This window comes from Rhinoderma darwinii, chromosome 5 (assembly GCF_050947455.1).
Source record: "Rhinoderma darwinii isolate aRhiDar2 chromosome 5, aRhiDar2.hap1, whole genome shotgun sequence".
NCBI lineage: Eukaryota > Metazoa > Chordata > Amphibia > Anura > Rhinodermatidae > Rhinoderma > Rhinoderma darwinii.
Window position 1 is genome coordinate 145,571,670 of NC_134691.1, and position 12,284 is coordinate 145,583,953.

The 12,284-nt window shown below is 42.8% G+C and overlaps 1 long non-coding RNA gene across 2 annotated transcripts in view; it reads left to right on the plus strand.

Moving 5' to 3' along the window:
• Positions 1-12,284, plus strand: part of LOC142652744 (uncharacterized) — a 47,967-nt gene that overhangs the window by 16,948 nt on the left and 18,735 nt on the right. The window contains exon 3 of one of the 2 annotated variants that reach the window (XR_012847913.1): positions 5,003-5,036. This is a non-coding gene — a long non-coding RNA (uncharacterized LOC142652744). The remainder of the gene's footprint in view (positions 1-5,002; positions 5,037-12,284) is intronic. The other variant, XR_012847912.1, reaches the window with a different exon arrangement.

The window sequence follows — 12,284 nt, forward strand, 5'->3', positions numbered from 1 at the left end:
CAACTGCAACCAGGGAAGGCCTAAAACCAAATCGGACGATAATCCCTGCATCAACAGTACAGAGCACTGCTCCAAATGCATGGAGCCAACAAGGAGTTCAAAAACAGGGGTATGCTGTGTAAAATAACCATTAGCAAGAGGAGTGGAGTCGATACCCACTACCGGGACAGGTTTAGGCAAATCAATCAAAGGCATAGCTAGAGACATAACAAATTCCACAGACATGATATTAGCAGAAGACCCTGAATCCACGAAGGTACTGCCGGTAGCAGACCTACCACCAAAAGAGACCTGAAAGGGAAGCAAGATTTTATTAAGTTTCATATTTACGGGAAATACCTGTGCGCCCAAGTGACCTCCCCGATGATTACTTAGGCACGGAAGTTTACCAGGTTGCTTATTCCTACGCCTAGGACAGTTGTTCACTTGATGCTTGTCATCCCCACAATAGAAGCAGAGACCATTCTTCCTGCGGAACTCTCTACGTTGTTTGGGGGACACGGAGGCCCCGAGTTGCATAGGTACCTCCGAGTCTTCCGTGGAAGAACGAAGCAACGGAATCTCGGGAGGCATCATGGGGGAGTCAGAGGAGAAAACACAAAAGCATTCAAGTTGTCGTTCCCTGAGACGTCGGTCAAGTCGTACCGCTAAAGCCATAACCTGATCTAGGGAGTCAGAAGAGGGATAGTTAGCAGGTCTTTCAGGGCGTTCGACAGACCCAACCTAAACTGGCACCTTAAGGCAGGGTCATTCCACCGAGAAGCCACGCACCACTTCCTAAAGTCAGAACAATACTCCTCAACAGGTCTCTTACCCTGACGTAAGGTCACCAGCTGACTCTCGGCAAAGGCAGTCTTGTCAGTCTCGTCATAAATTAGTCCGAGAGCAGAAAAGAAAAGATCAACAGTGGAAAGTTCAGGGGCGTCAGGAGTCAAGGAGAAGGCCCATTCTTGGGGCCCGTCCTGGAGCCGGGACATAATTATACCCACCCGCTGGCTCTCAGAACCTGAGGAGTGGGGCTTTAAGCGAAAATAGAGCCTACAACTTTCCCGAAAGGAGAGAAAAGTCTTCCGGTCCCCTGAGAACCGGTCAGGCAACTTGAGGTGGGGTTCAAGAGGTGAGGTGAGGGGCACTACCATAGTAGCATCAGGCTGGTTGACCCTCTGAGCCAGGGCTTGGACCTGTAGGGAGAGACCCTGCATTTGCTGAGCCAGGGTCTCAAGGGGGTCCATAGTAGTGTCAGGGACCAGGGTAGACTAGGTATATGGGCTTGTGATTATGTAATGATGGGGTAGGGAAACAGACAAGTGAGTCCTAATCTACCCGCCACTCAGTCCCTGCCTACTTGCAACAACCCGCCCTAGGCGACGGGGTACAACTGGGCGACAGTCCCTACGCTCAATAAGTGCACGACGGACAAACAGACTAGGGTACACAGAAGCTAAGGGAAATGGGGCAGTTGCCCACGGCAACACCGTGAGCAACAAGAGTGGTGAACGAGCCGAGTCAAACCAGGAGTGTACGAGGTACCAAACGCAGAGCAGGAGAGTAGTGGACAAGCCGAGTCCAACCAGGAGTGTACGAGGTATCAAACGCAGAGCAGGAGAGTAGTCAGTAAGCCAGGGTCAGTATGAAGCAGGGACAAATAGTACAAGAAGCTGCAGCAGGGCCAGGAAACCAAACGAGAAGAATCACAAGCAAGGAGGAACAGGAAAGGCAGGTATAAATAGACAGAGGGCGGGAGCTAGCTCAGTCTGGCCAGGCTGTGATAGGCTCTCCCACTCCTAAGCCTGCCATCCTGAGTGGTGGAAGATGGAGTCAGTCTCACAGACATAGAAGCAGGTGCAGACTGATAACCTATGGGCGTTGACACAGAAGCTGTGCCTGGCAGATCCTTTACACCAGCCTTACAGCTCTTTAATATGTAGATATTTATTTTTCAAGGGACCAAAGGTAATTGGACAATTGTCTCAAAAGCTATTTAATGGGCTATTTCCTCGTTAAACCATCATCAATTAAGTAGGTAAAAGGTCTGGAGTGGATTCCAGGTGTGGCGTTTAGAAGCATGGTGAAGGAAAACCCCTTCACAACATCTACCCAAGTGAAGAAGACTCTCCCGGAAGTAGGTGTATCAGAATCTAAGTCTACCATAAAGAGAAGACTTCATGAGAGCAAATACAGAGGGTTCACCACAAGGTGCAAACCATTAATCAGCCTCAAAAATAGAAAGGCCAGATTAGACTTTGCCAAACAACATCTAAAGAAGTCGCCCAATTCTGGAACAGCATTCTTTGGACAGATGAAACTAAGATCAACCTGTACCAGAATGATGGGAGGAAGAAAGTATGGAGAAGGCTTGGAACGGCTCATGGTCCAAAGCACACCACATCCTCTGTAAAACATGGTAGAGGCAGTGTGATGGCATGGGCATGCATGGCTGCCAAAGGCACTGGGTCACTAGTGTTTATTGATGATGTGACTGAAGACAGAAGCAGCCGGATGAATTCTGAAGTGTTCAGGGATATACTTTCTGCTCATATTCAACTTTCTGCAGCATTATCTGCTGCGTGTTAATCCACTCTAATCCAATAAAGAATACTGTCTTTATTACTAGGCTGTCTTCTTTTGTGATACTGTCACAATAGTATTTGTCTTTATTTATAATGTGTTGTATTGTGATAATGACAAAATGGCCTGTGTCTCCATTTAGAAGCTGTGTTCTATTAGGGTATGTTCACACGCTTAACCAAAAACGTCTGAAAATACGCAGCTGTTTTCAGAGAAAACAGCCTCTGATTTTCAGGCGTTTTTGAAGCTGAAAATGAAGCTTCCTTTAAAAAACGCCCGATAATGCCTCCCATTGATTTCAATTGGAGTTGGACGAGTTTTTTTACCGTGAATAAAAAAAACGCGTTGCGGTAAAAAGAAGCGACATGACCCATCTTGAGGCGGTTTCCGCCTCAAAAACCCCATTTCAATCAGTCAGAAAGGGTAAAAAAGATTTAGGCTATGTTCACACACTTAACAAAAAAAGGCTGCAAATACGGAGCACAGCTAAGTATCGAAATACATGACACAACGGTATCGAACCGTTTGGGGATGCACAATATCGAAACAGTATCCAAGTTTCGATGCATCGTGCATCCCTAGTCACTATTGTCTTTGTCTTTAACCCCTTCATGCCGCAGCCATTTTTCATTTTCGTTTTTTCCTCCCCATCTGGGCTTGATTTTTGCGAGACGAGTTGTAGTTTTTCGTCGCACCATTTATTGTGCCATATAATGTACTAGGAAACGGGAAAAAAATATTTGTGGGGTAGAAAATGAAAAAACAGCGATGCCTCCATTGTTTTTTGCGCTTTGTTTTTACGGAATTCACTGTGCAATTAAAACAACATATTAACTTTATTCTGTGGGTCAATACGATTACGGTGATACCAAATATATATAGTTTTTTCTATATTTTACTACTTTTACAAGTAAAAACCTAATTTTGTGTCGCCAAATTCCGAGAGTCATAACTTTTTTATTTTTCCGTCGATTAAGTGGTGTGAGGGCTTATTTTTTGCGGGATAAACTGTAGTTTGTAATAATATGGTGTAAATGCGACGGTTTGATCACTTTTTATTTAATTTTTTGTGGGAGATTAGGTGACCAAAAAATAGAGATTCTGGCGTTTACATTTTTATTTTTTTACGGTGTACACCGTGCGGGTTAAATAATGATATATTGTAATAGTTCAGACTTTTACGGATGTGGCAATACAAATTATGTTTATTTATAAATTTTTTTACTATGCTCTAAGGGGGAAATGGGAAAAGGTTTTTTTTTTTTACTTTTAATATTTTATTTTTTTTTTACACAAAAAAAAAACTTTAACTCATTTTTACTTTTTTTTATTAGTCTCCCTAGGGGACTTCAACCAGCGATCGTTAGATCGCTTGCACGATATACTACAATACTAATGTATTGCAGTATATCGTGATTCTGACAGGCATCTATTAAGCCCTTACTAGGTGCACAAACATGGCGGACCTGGGGGGCTTCATTCGGCCACCAGGCAGCCATAGCAACCATCGCCCCCCCCCCTCCGCGCGATTGCGTTGCGCGGGGCGCGATGAGCATTTAGAGGGGGTCGCCCCCCTCTTTCTAACGATTTAAATGCTGCGGTCGATATGGACTACGGCATTTAACGAGTTAAACGAGCGGGATCGCGCTCGAACGCGATGCCCCTCGTTACAATGAAGTGTCGGCTGTAACAAACAGCCGACACCGGCATCATATGTAGCGGGTTCACTTCCCCTACCCGACTTTGGCGTATCGATACGTCAAGTGTCGGGAAAGGGTTAATTGATCTGTGGTCTTTATTTACTATTTCACAGCAGTTTGCGTCTTTATTCCTCGACTGGGTTCTATTAAGCTAATGTCACAATAAGGCTGGGTTCACACGACCTATTTTCAGACGTAAACGAGGCATATTAAGCCTCGTTTTACGTCTGAAAATAGGGCTACAATACGTCGGCAAACATCTGCCCATTCATTTGAATGGGTTTGCCGACGTACTGTGCAGACGACCTGTCATTTACGCGTCGTCGTTTGACAGCTGTCAAACGACGACGCGTAAAAATACAGCCTCGTCAAAAGAAGTGCCGGACACTTCTTTGGATGTTTTTGGAGCTGTTTTCTCATAGACTCCAATTAAAACAGCTCCAAAAACGGCCGTAAAAAACGCCGCGAAAAACGCGAGTTGCTCAAAAAACGTCTGAAAATCAGGGGCTGTTTTCCCTTGAAAACAGCTCTGTATTTTCAGACGTTTTTGGTCACTACGTGTGCACATACCCTTAGCTGTTTTTCTTTTTAGTTGTGTTTTTTTCAGCCAAATTTGGGTTGTTTTATAGCACAGTGGTCAAATGTTTGCTGGTAGTCTATAGGAAAATATTAATTCCTATTAACAAAATGCATTTTGTTTTTCATGTATCTTTGATCATGGATCATGGGGGAAGTAGGAGCAGAGAGAAACACACAGAGACGCTGCTGGTAAGATATAAATCTCCCCCCAGTTCCGTATTCTTAGCTACACTCCTCTTTACTGCTGTATAATCGACATGATGCTGCAGCTTCTATATATGTGATAGATAGAGACAGGAGAGCAGGATTCTGCTCTTCTATGTGTGCAGTGTAGAGAAGACATGATACCTGTGAGGGTATGTTCACACGACCTATTTTCAGACGTAATTCAGGCGTTTTACGCCTCGAATTACGCCTGAAAAGACGCCTCCATTACGTCTGCAAACATCTGCCCATTGCTTGCAATGGGTTTTACGATGTTCTCTTCAGACGAGGTGTAGTTTTACGTGTCGCTGTCAAAATACGGCGCGTAAAAATACGCCAGCGTCAAAGAAGTGCAGGACACTTCTTGGGACATTTTTGGAGCCGTTTTTCATTGACTCCAATGAAAAACAGCTCCAATTACGTCCGTAAAAGACGCCGCGAAAAAACGCGAGTACTTGCAATTACGCAGTGGAATTCTGCAGCAGTTATTTTTTACATTTGTTTCTATACATTTGTAAGAAAGTTAGTTCAGACATTGCAGAAAATTACTGTGCAGAAATCAGGCTGCGGTGCCGAATTTTCCTTCCGCAGCATGCTCATGACGTTGCGAAGAAGAAGCGGAATTTCACTGCGGATTTCAGCCTTTGCAATGCAAAAACTGAAATCTGTGGCAAGTCCGCTGTGATTTCTGCAACGTCTGAATTACCTGTCAAATATGCAAATGTTGGTGCAGATTCGTTGCGTAATTGCCCCAAATCTGCACCATTTGCAGCATAAAATTCCGCCATGTCTGAACGTGCCCTTATTCCTCATGTACACACACATATGACAGCTTATGACTGAAAAGTCCTCTGATAAGTTAGGTACGCTTTAAGGCCGATTTACACGGGCGTGTGCGTTTTGTGCGCGCAAAAAACGCGGCGTTTTGCGCATGCAAAAGGTACTTAACAGCTCCGTGTGTCATTACCATATGATGCGTGGCTGCGTGATTTTCGCGCAGCCGCCATCATTATGACACTCTGTATGTTTGTAAACAGAAAAGCACGTTGTGCTTTTCTGTTTTCATTCATTCTTTTTACTGCTCTTGCGCGAATCACGCGCGTCACACTGAAGTGGAGAAACGCACAAATATAGGACATGTCGGACACCCGCTGCGTAAAAATCACTGACTGTCTGCACGGCCCCATAGACTACAATAGGTCTGTGCGAGGCGCGTGAAAACCACGCGCGTTGCACGGACGTATATCACGTTCGTCTAAATAAGCCCTAAGTCACATGCCGAGATCTGTGGTCTTTGGTCCATTTTGATTATACATGGAGTTTTCTCCATTTTATAGTTTAAAGCTAGAAGTAATATGACCTCATGCAGATATGGCGGTTTTAGATTAAAACATGTATTGGGTAATAATGGAACACTTTGCTTTGCCGTACATATTATTGGTATTACTACTGTTATTTATTAGGACTTTATACTATTCTTTGTATATTTATAGGTTTTTGACTAATGTACAATGTTTTTGTATATGCTTGTAATAAAAGGAAGGAGTGGGTATTTGTGATCATATGCCCCAGAAGAAGCCGTTTGGTAAAACTCAAGTCAGGCTGGGCCACGAGTTCGACTTTGATTTTATCTATATGTCTTTGTTTTAGGGTTGTTGTGAGTATAATAAACTCATAATGTTATATCATTTGGAGCCGTTACGTTATCACACCATCGGAGACCAGTTTACTTCTTTCTCTTTCCCTTAGGGCTTATTCACACGAACGTTGTATACGTCCGTGTGATGGCCGTTAAAACAACGGCCGTCACACGGACGCATGTATTTCAATGGGGCCTTTCACACCGTCGTTGTTTCAACGGACCGTGTGAAGGGTCCGTTAAAACATAGAACCTATTTTCTTCCGTTTTCACGGATCCCTCGATAGACTCATACCTATGAGGAATCCCTGAAAACGGGTCTTGCATGGGTGCCACTCGGACATGAAAAACTGCTTTTTTTCATGTCCGAGTTTGTACTAGTTTGTGTGAATAATCCCTAATAGAGTGATTTATGCTTCATTCACACGATCATGGAAACAGTCCGTTTTAATGAACAATGAAGTTCTATGGGTGTATTAACACGGCTGTTTTTTCTTTAAAGTCCCGTGAATATTGGCCGCAAAAAAATAGGACAGACGGCTCCCATAGAAGTCAATGGATCAGTTTTTATCGGCCGTTTTTTAGGAAACAGTCCTTGTAATGGCCGGTACAAACTGATCCTCGCAGAGGACTCCACCGCACCCAGCGCTACGTTGAGCGCTGAGCCCGGGGAAGCCCTTGACATTACTGTCCATAGAAAAACAGTGATGTTGGGCTTTTAACAATTGAATGCTTGGCCAGAGCATCGCAAGATCTCTGGTCGGGGACTTCAGTCTTGTAGCTAGTACCCCTCCATGTAAATAGCACCCCCCTGCCTGAAGATAGCAAACACCCCCATCCCCCGTAGATAGCGGCACTGTAGCTCCCTGTAGGAGCAGAATCCCCGGCGGCAAGACCCCGCTCTGGCAGGGGATTCCGCTCCTGGAGAAGCCCCCAGCGTCACTATCCATATATGGCCAGAGACGTCACGGGCTCCGTCTATGAGTGGAATCCCCAGTTGATCAGTTTTTAATGGCTATTTTTCTTTCACTGTCGTGTGAATGTAGCTTAGTAAGATGTGTTCCAGTGATCTTGATGGGAAGTACATCTTGAAGAATAAGGGTATGTTCACACGGCCTATTTTCGGCTGTTTTTCGGGCTGTAAACACCCGAAAAACGGCCGAAAAATCTGAAGCAGAACACCTCCAAACATCTGCCCATTGATTTCAATGGGAAAAACTGCGTTTTGTTCCGACGGGCCGGTTTTTTTACACGCCCGTTTTGAAAAACGGCCGCGTAAAAAAACAGCTAAAATAAGTGCAGGTAACTTGGATCGTTTTTGGAGCCGTGTTTCATAGACTATTGAAAACAGCTCCAAAAACGTCCGTAAAAAAACGCAGCGAAAAACGCGAGTGGCTTAAAAAACGGCTAAAAATCACGGGCTGTTTTCCCTTAAAAACAGCTCCATATTTTCAGACGTTTTGGAGTTTGCATGTGAACATACCCTAAGGGTATGTGCACACACACTAATTACGTCCGTAATTTACGGACGTATTTCGGCCGCAAGTAGTGGACCGAACACAGTGCAGGGAGCCGGGCTCCAAGCATCATACTTATGTACGATGCTAGGAGTCCCTGCCTCTCCGTGGAACTACTGTCCTGTACTGAAAACATGATTACAGTACGGGACAATTGTCCGGCAGCGAGGCAGGGACTCCTAGCGTCGTACATAACTATGATGCTAGGAGCCCGGCTCCCTGCAGTGAGTTAGGTCCGGAACTTGCGGCCGAAATACGTCCGTAAATTACGGACGTAATTAGTGTGTGTGCACATACCCTAACAGAGACCCTGCAATTACAACATGTTCTTCAACAACTATTGAAGGAGCACCTTTATTAAAGCTTCTGAAACCCTATGTGCGATCCAGTGGAAGTCACTGGATTAAATGAAAGATTAAAGATTAAAATTAAAGATTTGTTCAGCTCACGGTTTAGATGAAGTATCTAAACCGTGAGCTGCACAAATCTTTAATTTTATTTTGAGCATTTATTTAGAATTTTCAACCTGCTTCTAAACTGGTTTTGCAGCGCTCCATTTTTTTGCGCAAACTTTTTACTAAACAGACTTTTATTGTCTTTTATTACCACTGACCACAAAATTGCCTCAAAACGCCACAAATTAAAACGCCATTGTATGTAGTGCATTTTCTATTTTATTTCAGGCTTTAATGTAACATCTGGCCACACTAAAAACGCATTAAAAAATGCTGTTAAAAATGGTATGAACAACGTACAAAAACGCAGCAAAATGTAGTGTGTGTATCCAGCTCTGCATGAAAAACAAATGTTAATACGCAAGCGTTTCGTAAAATGTAACAACGTTTTTAATGGCGTGTTTTTTATTTAGTGTCTTTTTGTACATGCTTTTTTTATTGCGCTTCTGAAGTCCTATCGAGAAGCCTATGGAAAAAGGCCAGAAAATACACCACACTAAAGGCATCGAGCAAAAAATGCCACTGACCATAAAAAGGCAACAAAATGCCACAAATCAAAACGCAGTTGTATTTAGTGCATTTTATATATCACTATAGACTTTAATGTAACATCTAGCCGTGTTAAAAAATACATTAAAAATGCCATTGAATCGCCATGGAAATCGCAGCTAAACTCTGTATCAATCATCCTAAAAAATGCGCCTCAAACTCTGGCAAAAACTGAATGTGTGATTCTCGCCTTATCCTGGCCTAAGGTGTTTATTGGTGTTTCCTTTTTTTGTCCAAATGCTCAGATTTTATTCTTGTAGGTAAACCTTATGGTATGTTCACACGCTTTGGCTGGGTTCACACGACCTATTTTCAGACGTAAACGAGGCGTATTATGCCTCGTTTTACGTCTGAAAATACGGCTCTAATACGTCGGCAAACATCTGCCCATTCATTTGAATGGGTTTGCCGACGACCTGTCATTTACGCGTCGTCGTTTGACAGCTGTCAAACGACGACGCGTAAAATGACTGCCTCGTCAAAGAAGTGCAGGACACTTCTTTGCAACGTAATTTGAGCCGTTCTTCATTGAATTCAATGAAGAACAGCTCAAGATTACGGGCGTCAAAGACGCCTCGCATAATGCGAGGAGGAGCTTTTACGTCTGAAACGACGCAGCTGTTTTCTCCTGAAAACAGTCTGTCTTTTCAGATGTAAAAGGAAGCTAGCGTGTGCACATACCCTTAACCAAAAACGTCTGAAAATACGGAGCTATTTTCAGAGAAAATAGCCTCTGATTTTCAGGCTGAAAATGAAGCTTCTTTTAATTTGGAGCTTCTTTTGAGGCGTTTTTCATAGTGTTCAATGGAAATCCAGCTCCAAAACACACATCAAGAACTGACATGCTACTTCTTTTTATGGAGCGTCTTTTTACACTCCGTTTTTTAAAACCGAGGCGTAAAAAGACGCCCATATGAACTAAATGCTGTTTTTCCAATTGATTTCAATGGGCAGATGTTTGTAGGCGTTCAGCTTTCGTTTTTTCAGGCGTTTTTCGAGACGTAAACGGCCCGAAATACGCCTGAAAACACTGCATGTGAACATACCCTAAGAGGCACTTAATTCCAGGATTTTACCGAGACCCACAGTTGGGATGTGGAGTCATACTACCAGATTCTACGCTAACATGTTATTTTGGGCTCAACTCCTGAACGTTATTTAGCCATATAAGTGTTTCATATACTTTTCTATAATTGTTTTATAATTCAGAATGTCTGACAGCTCCAGTATCTAACAGGTCAGGTCTCTTTGATGTAGGGTCTAGGATTATATATATATATATATATATATATATGATTATGTTATGGAATATGTTGCTGCTATAAAGATGAAGGTTATTTTTTAATGCGATAGATGGATAAATAGATATTGATGACGATGATAATACATAGAGATATTCATTTACTTTTAAGCATAACAATTAGTTAAAAGTCAAAAATCAGCCAGAAACATCTGTGTTCCCGTACTAAAAAAAGATTGGTGCACCTGTTTTTATCGTGTGTTTGCAGGATGTGCATGATTCATTTATTCACAAATCCCAGAGTTTGCATATTGGAGTACCAGAGTGGAAAACTTGCACTTGGCTGCAATTGTACAAGACTCGCGTGACAGACGTACACGCTAATAGAAATACCATGTCTTTATGGGTAGACTTGTTACTTTATTATACAGCAGCAAAAATTAAACATGATCCAAAGGGAAGACATTCTAAAATAAGCAGAGGTTGGGTGAGTTACTGTAGATTGTGAAGAAGGAAACACTGACTATCATTTTCTTTTCTTCAGTTCATCATAAAACTGATCTTTTCCAATTGCAAAGGAAAAACACCTATGGCTGGATTCACACGAGCATGTTACGTCCGTAATGGACGGAACGTATTTCGGCTGGAAGTCCCGGACCGAACACACTGCAGGGAGCCGGGCTCCTAGCATCATAGTTATGTACGATGCTAGGAGTACGTGCTTTTCTGTTTACATTCATAGTTTGACAGCTGTTGCGCGAATAATGCGTGTCACACGAAAATCACGCGCGTTGCGCGGACGTATATCACGTTCGTGTAAACGAGCCCATAGGCTGCATTAATGGCTGATGCCAAAGGTGTATGCTTGTTAGTCTCTTTTTGACTTTCACAGAACTATATATCACCACTCCTTACTTTGCATTTACCATTGCTTTTCATTTGAAAATCATATACAGTTAGGTACACAATTATTTGGACAGTGACACCAGTTTTGGCATTTTAGCTGTTTACCAAAACATATTGAATATACAGTTATATAATCAATATAGGCTTAATGTGCAGATTTTATGCTTTAATTTGAGGGTATTCACATCCTAATTTGAGGATGGGTTTAGGAATTACAGCTCTTTAATATGTAGCTGCCTCTTTTTCAAAGGAGCAAAGGTAATTGGACAATTATCTCAAAAGCTATTTAATAGGCTGCATGGGCTATTCCCCTGTTAACCCATCATCAATTAAGCAGGTAAAAGGTCTGGAGTTGATTCAAATGAATGGGCAGATGTTTGCCGACGCTTTCAAGCAGTATTTTCGACCGTAATTCCAGGCGTAAAACGCCTGAATTACGTCCGTAAATAGTGCGTGTGAACATACCCTTAGGCTGAATAAAATGAAGAAATCCATCAGAGAGATAGCACAAATGTTAGTAGTGGCTAAATCAACAGTTTGCTACATTATTGAAAAAAACGCTACACAAATGGCGGCTATGGTTGCTCACTCACTCAGTTTCTATAGACAGAGCTCGATCTCCTAGCTGATGCAGGGGTTACATCCACTTCCTATCTCTTGGTCTACAATAATCTTTGTTGCTATCTCAGGGAGGCCCCAGGCAACTTCCACCCAATGTCACTACTTGTGGGAAGGCACCTGCACTGTCCTCACCACTGTTAGGGTATGTTCACACGGCTTATTTTTGGCCGTTTTTTGGGCCGTGTACGGCCGAAAGACGGACAAAAAAATGGAAGCAGACATCTCCAAGCATTTGCCCATTGATTGCAAATGGGAAAACTTTTGCGTTTTGTTCCGACTAACCGTTTTTTACGTGGCAATTTTGGA